Source organism: Heterocephalus glaber, unplaced genomic scaffold (genome assembly GCF_053883595.1).
Source record: "Heterocephalus glaber isolate CG9 unplaced genomic scaffold, H.glaber_assembly_v1.0 deba00001509, whole genome shotgun sequence".
Classification (NCBI taxonomy): Eukaryota; Metazoa; Chordata; class Mammalia; order Rodentia; family Bathyergidae; genus Heterocephalus; species Heterocephalus glaber.
In genome coordinates, this window is record NW_028258325.1 from 37,215,751 (window position 1) to 37,222,474 (window position 6,724).

Here is a 6,724-nt window from a genome sequence, read left to right on the forward strand (position 1 = left end):
TTTAAAATATTTTCACAGGCTCAAAACATGCAAATACCTTTGTTAACAAAGGCAGCTTACTTTTTGGAAATTATAAAATTCTAATTTTACATGTGTTTTTCCACTAGAAGTTTTCTTTTATTACAAAATAAAAATGAGTTTATCATTCTAAGAGCCAACATGGTATATACATCCAAATGCTGCATATTAGGAAACTGCTTTGAATATTCTTGATGGAGAAAAATGTGGCAAGAAAATGTTGTAACTATATATTAAATAGGAATGATCACTGGGCAACTTTTTACAGCAGCAGTACCTTTCTTTAAAAAATTCTATGCTGTATTTTTAAACAGATGTTTACTGCTTTAATGTGGAATGTCATCTGGAATGGGATGGTTCACATATTGTCATGGCCTAGTTCTAAATACAGAATAGGATTTGGAACCTTTATTGTGATAAATTTCTGTATATGATGTATGTTGTGACCCCTCTTCCCTGCGAGGTGTAAGGGACCCTTTTGCAGCATGTTGAGATAATCTTTCAGGAATAAATTTCAACATAAGGCTGGGTGGAGACATGTGCAGCTCTCAGCCAGGGCTGCCCGCTGTTAGCTCTGCCGCAAAGAGAAGACAGTCCGGGGTGCCTAGCAGCACCGCACACCGACCTCTCACAGACTGACCTCAGCTGCCAGACGTGACAGTCAGGGATTCCATGGGAAATCTTGGCCATTAAATCAGTTTTATATTACTTTTTTATCTTCTAAGTGTTTCTGCCACAAAACTTTTTAAACCATATTATTTCCTTCCCAATTTCTTCCCTTTGGTTTATATTAAAATGTTGTTCATCATTAGAACAGTATATTTAATTACAGACAAAAATAGGATACTTCCAGCCTGTAAATCTCTAAAATTCTGTGAATTTCATAGCTTTTCAGTTACATCTACCTGAGTTGTAAATATATATAAATATGTTTTAAGTTTTGTTAGTCTTCCAAAATATAAAGCACTCCCAGTTAGACATAAACGGGTTTGAACTACAGATAAAATGTTGTGTTTGATTTTATATTACAACTTTATTAAATATATTTTTGTGGAAACTAAAAAAAAAGAATGGGAATTGTAACATAAAGGGAGCACACATGGGTATGGAAAGGAGTCATAAGTATGAATTCTGACCTGGATGCTTACTGTGAAACCTTGATCAAGCAAGTTAACCTTTTTAAACTTCAGTTCACTCATTTGTTACATGAGAGAAAATTCTAAAGTCTACACAAACACTTACAAGAGTAAAATTATACACTGAATTTGAACCGCCTGCTGGCTGATACAATGGCTGCCAAGTAACTGTCACTTAATGACTAATGGCTATTAACATCATTATATTGCTTAACAACTGGTAGCACATTACCTTCTGCTACTTAGGACCTTTTAGGAAGGCAAATTTTACTTGACACTGCTCCATTTCTCTACTTCCTGTAATTATCAGTCTTTTCCCCACACTCGGGCAACTGAGGATGATCCATCTTTCCTCATATGAAACAAAGATGCTTTTCTGAATCCAAGAAATTAAAAAAAAAATCATCTTACCATGAATTACCCAAACTCTTTCTTTCAGCTTTTAAGTCACAAAATTCAACAACAACAGACATTATTTAGAATTATAAATTTTATAGTGCTCTTATAATATGGAGCAAGAAATTAGGGAAAAGGAAATTCTTCTAAAAGACATAGATTCAAGTGCTGCTACTTGGTACTATTGAACTTTGGAGTAGAATCATCTCAAATTTAAAAATAATACAGAAATCATATATTAAGGATGGTTGTTTGACATCTAAGTAAATGAGAAATCATATATTTAATTGTATCACTACATTTTTAAAGCGAGAGCATCACAAAAGCAAATTATAAATATAAAGAGTTATACATGTTAAAAAGGGTACTAGTGGCAGGCATGTCAAATCTGTGACCTGCATTTTGGACATGCCTGGTTTGCCCAGGATGCATTGAGTGAAGACATTATTTGGAGCTGTATACAATATATAATACAGTTAATGTGTGTAAGTAGCCAAACTACCTTTTTGTAATATGGGTTTTTATTATAACACAGATGTATCCAATCTCTAGGCCACCAGTGAACATGCCTGAATGTTTTTTGTCTGCCCAAACTCATTTGTTGGAACTTGATCACTCACGTGGGAGTATTAGGAGGCAGGCCTTTGGGAGGTGAGTAGGTCATAAAGGTAAAGCCCTTAGAAATGAGATTAGTCATGTTTTAAAAGATACCCTAGAGGGCTGCCCTGTCACAATGTGGTGACTTAGTGGGAAGGTGCCATCTAGGATGACTACATCTTCACCAGACACTGAATCTGCTGGTCCCTTCATCTTGAACTTCTCAGATTTCAGAGCTGTCAGAAATAAATTTGTTATTTATAAGCTACCTATTCAGTTTATTGTGTTTTGTCAGAGCACTTCAGACTAACAGAGGACCATTAATTTGCATTCCATTAGGACCTACTGAAATTGTTTTGCAACTAAACAGTATCATTTTAGCATTTCATTATTTCCACAGTGCTCCAAAGACCATTTGTGTTACACAAAAACATTAAAATGCTTCCTTGCTTCTTTACAGGTTAAAAACTGGAACATCTAAGCTCACATCATATTTTTCTGTAATACTTTTAAAAAAATGAATGAAAAGCAGAATATGCTTTGGGTTTATGTACACTATTACATATTGAACTGTGTCCTCCCAAAATTCATATTTTGGGGCCTTTGAGCCCAATGTGATTTTCTTTGGTGCTGAGGTCCTGCAGGAGGTAGTGAAGGTTAAAGGAGGTTAAAGGCTGTGCTCACTTCTTCAGTGAGCACGCATAGGAGAGGCCATGTGAGGACACCTCGAGAAGGTGGCCAGCTGCACACCAGCAAGATAGGACTCACTGAAGGACCCTAGTTAGCAAGACAGACTCCATATTGCTGTTTGACCCACCTGCCTGCCCTTTAGATGAACTCAGAAGGAGGAAGCTTAAAAACCTCCTCCCCTTAGAAAGTCTCTTTAGAAATAACAATTAATCAACTATTGTTTTACAAATGTTCTAACAGCAGGATGTTCTGCTTCTGTACCTTTTGCTTGCTTTACTAGTTCTATCCCATAGGAGGGCCTAGAAACTGTTGGCCTCAAAGGTGTATAAAACATGTTTGTCAACCCCCAGTTGGGGCTAGAGTCCGATGCTAGGCTCGGGTCCCGGCAGGTAATAAACTCCTGTGTGGATTTAATATCAGTCTCTGGTTGGTTCTGTCTCACTGGGTGTAACACTCTCCACAAAGCAATCCTTTTGTACATTGATCTTTAGGCTCTACAACTGCAAGAAAATAATTTTCTACTGTTTAAGCAACCCAGGCTATGGCATTTTGTTAACGACACTCTGAGCAGACTGCTACATGCATTAGAACATCTTAGTATAATTTTAGGTGGTGGATATAATTAATATCAAAATCTATTTTTGTAATATCCACTTTAATAGTGTACTGTAAGTTAATGCACATATTTTATTTGACAAAGTCTAAGAATTTTCACAATGTTAAAAGATAATATTTCTGGGACAATGTAAAGGATTTGATATTCTAAATGAGCTAACATGCTTTATTAATCGTTCACGGAAATACTTTATTATAATTGTGAATTCATCTTCTAATAAATTAAGTGCCCATCATTATAATTGCTGCATAGCACAATGTTATGTTGATGTTAGTATCAAGAGCCAGTACATGACTAAAACATAGTGGATGTCTTCCTAATTGTACATGACTATAATTATAATAACTTCAATTTGACAAAACATTATCCTTTCATCAATGCATTGCATAGTATTTATATTATCTCCTTTACTGCAGATTAAATAATAAATCCTAATGTATTACAAGGACCAATTTGCTTTTGAAAATTTTTCCTTTGTCTTTTTGAAGGTAAACTGGCAACCTTCCTAGTAGTGTACAGAAGACAAATTTCAACCATTTAAAGTAGATTTTCCTCATGTTTCTTCATTATGTGGTTTGTCTTGTATATGAATAAGATTACTGACCTTTTAAAGAATAGCGTTATAGTCAGTTCCTTTTAGTGGACACAAATGTGATAATCAAATGGTAATTTTTTTTTTAGCTTTGGAATTATACCAAAGACCAAAGTATAACCTGATTACTGACCAACACTTGCATGCTCAGAATCTCTGGTTCCAACGCTGAAGCCCACTGAGGGTGCTCCATTTCTAAACAGTCCAGGAGCAAGTAGCTAAGGAATTATGAAGTGAAACACCACAGAAAACACCATTTGTTCTACATCCTGTAGCTTTGGATTTCACTTTCAGTGATAAAGGTGCCCCTGGCTCTTTTATGTCCTTACGTCAAAACATTCTGCAGGAACATTTTAATTCCAAAATGAAAATTGACATTATTTCAGGTACATTTAGGGCATAGCACAAAAGCATTATAAGACTGTAGCAATTCTGCCTACCTCTGGAATGTCAGTGATCTGTACTGTTTCTTTCAGGGTAGTACATGTCAGGAAGCTAAAGTGAAAGAGCACCTGCTGCCCTTTGGATGACCCCACGTTGTCTCCCTGGGTTTCTTAAAGTTTCTGATCTATTTAGATTCAGCTCCTCTCTCAACCTTAAGAACTGGTTGTTAATTTCCTGGACCTATAAGAGACTGTAGACACACGTGTTAAGGAAAAGGGATCTGCTAAGACCATTCCATAGGAACATGGAATGAGGCAGGGGTTGGTTGATGTTTAGTTTAAACCTCTTTCCAGAGCAAAGATATGAATAAAATATAATTGCATAGGTTCAGGCTGGCAAAAATTTCATAGAAGGAGTTCTTAAACATTGGTTCTTTGTGGCTGTTTATAGAGAACTGCTCGCTTGTAACTTTGAGTCCTGAAAATAGCTGTAAAATCTTTGGCCTGATCTATTTGTTGCTTCATGTACCTGCCTTTTGCAGGATATCCACTTGGCATACATAGGTAATGTCCAACAAGGGGTTGGACAGAGACACTTTTCTTAAGCTGTTCAAAATTCATCCTCTTCTCAAGGATGGAAGCAAGAGCTAATATGAAGTTTAAAATGTTGGATATCTACTACCCCTAAAGAAAGTAAGGAAAAAAAGAGGAAAGAGATTAAAGATAATTTGGCATCTATAATAAAAGGTCAACTCTCCAATCCAGTCTTTTCAATTCTTATGGGAGGAATCAAGTCTTAAAATCATTTTTTGTAGCTTCTCCCATTTCTATCTTTATTGTTTACAAGAACAAAAGCTTCTTTTTTCCTTTCTTCTCATTTTGAGAGTGTGAAGAGAACAGCAGACTATAAATCCGTGGATTACATTTGCCATCTTGAGCAGTGGAATAATATTTTTAAAGTTTTCAAAATCATGATTATGATAGAAGTAGATTGGCCCATTTTGAGAAACACTGCTTTGGTGTATGTGGATTCTTTTTATCTTTCTATTACCCTCTCTCACCCACTATACAGGATTCAGATTCAGATTGAGTTAAACTGTCAACTGTACCATGTATTAGTTGTGAAGGATTGAACACTGTTCAAAGTAGGTTAAGTGTATATTTTACTTAAAATTCCCAAGAAAGTAGATAATGTCAACAATTTTCTTCATCTACAGAGGAAATTAAAGCCTGGAATATTTAGCAAAACCAAGTAATAAACTCAGTCATTACACTATAAGCAAGGTCAAATAATATACTCATAGTTATTGCACTGTATTACAATCAATATTTCATACCAGGTTATCATACTGCACAACCATACAATCCCATTCAAATAAAATTCAAAATAAAGGTACTATGTACCACTCAATAAATAAGTGTTAGGATGATTTTTCTAGTCTTAAGTTTAAAACATATAAAATTTTGTGCAAAGCCTTAGCTATTGATCACTTGTCTCTTCTGAATATCTGGCTAAATGCTACATCTGCTTCATATCATTCTTTTTATAAAAGACCTTCTAATTACTCTGATTTTTCTATTTATAAATTCCCAAAATAATCATATTTCATAAAACAACTTACATTCATATACATTTAGTGCCATTGTTGTTTTTGAAAATGTGTTTTAGTTTTATTAAAAAGTTCTTTGATAGTAAAAGGCATGAATTAAATTTATTTTTTCTAAGAAGAAGGCATGGAAAATAATTAGCCAGAGATTAAGCATTCAAATATTTGTTGATGGAATATTTGATATAGCATTCAAGAGATTGCCAGATTTAGTTCTGCAGGTGTTCTAGAGGGCAGATGGATCTGTATCATGTGGTATACATTTTTCATATGTCCTAATATGAACTGAGAAAAGTACAAATATATATATATGTATATGAATGTACTTATGTATAAATATAAACATATATATATATATATATATATATATATATATATATATATATATATAAAGACGCAGAGGACACCGGACCACTAGACCACGGTACTGAGTCCCACAGCTCCCGACCCAGAGGGCAGAGAAGCTTAGCCGGTCCCAGAACCCGGAAGGAAGGTCCCCACCTCCTTGCCAGTCTCCTAGTGCAGAGAAGCTCAGCCGGTCCCAGCACCTGGAAGGAAGCTCCCTCACCACCATCCCAGGCTTCTAGGGCAGAGAAGCTCAGCTGGTCAGAGAACCCAGAAGGAAGCTCCCCTGCTGCCATCCCAGGATTCTAAGGCAGAGAAGGTGAGCTGCTCCCAGCACCCAGAAG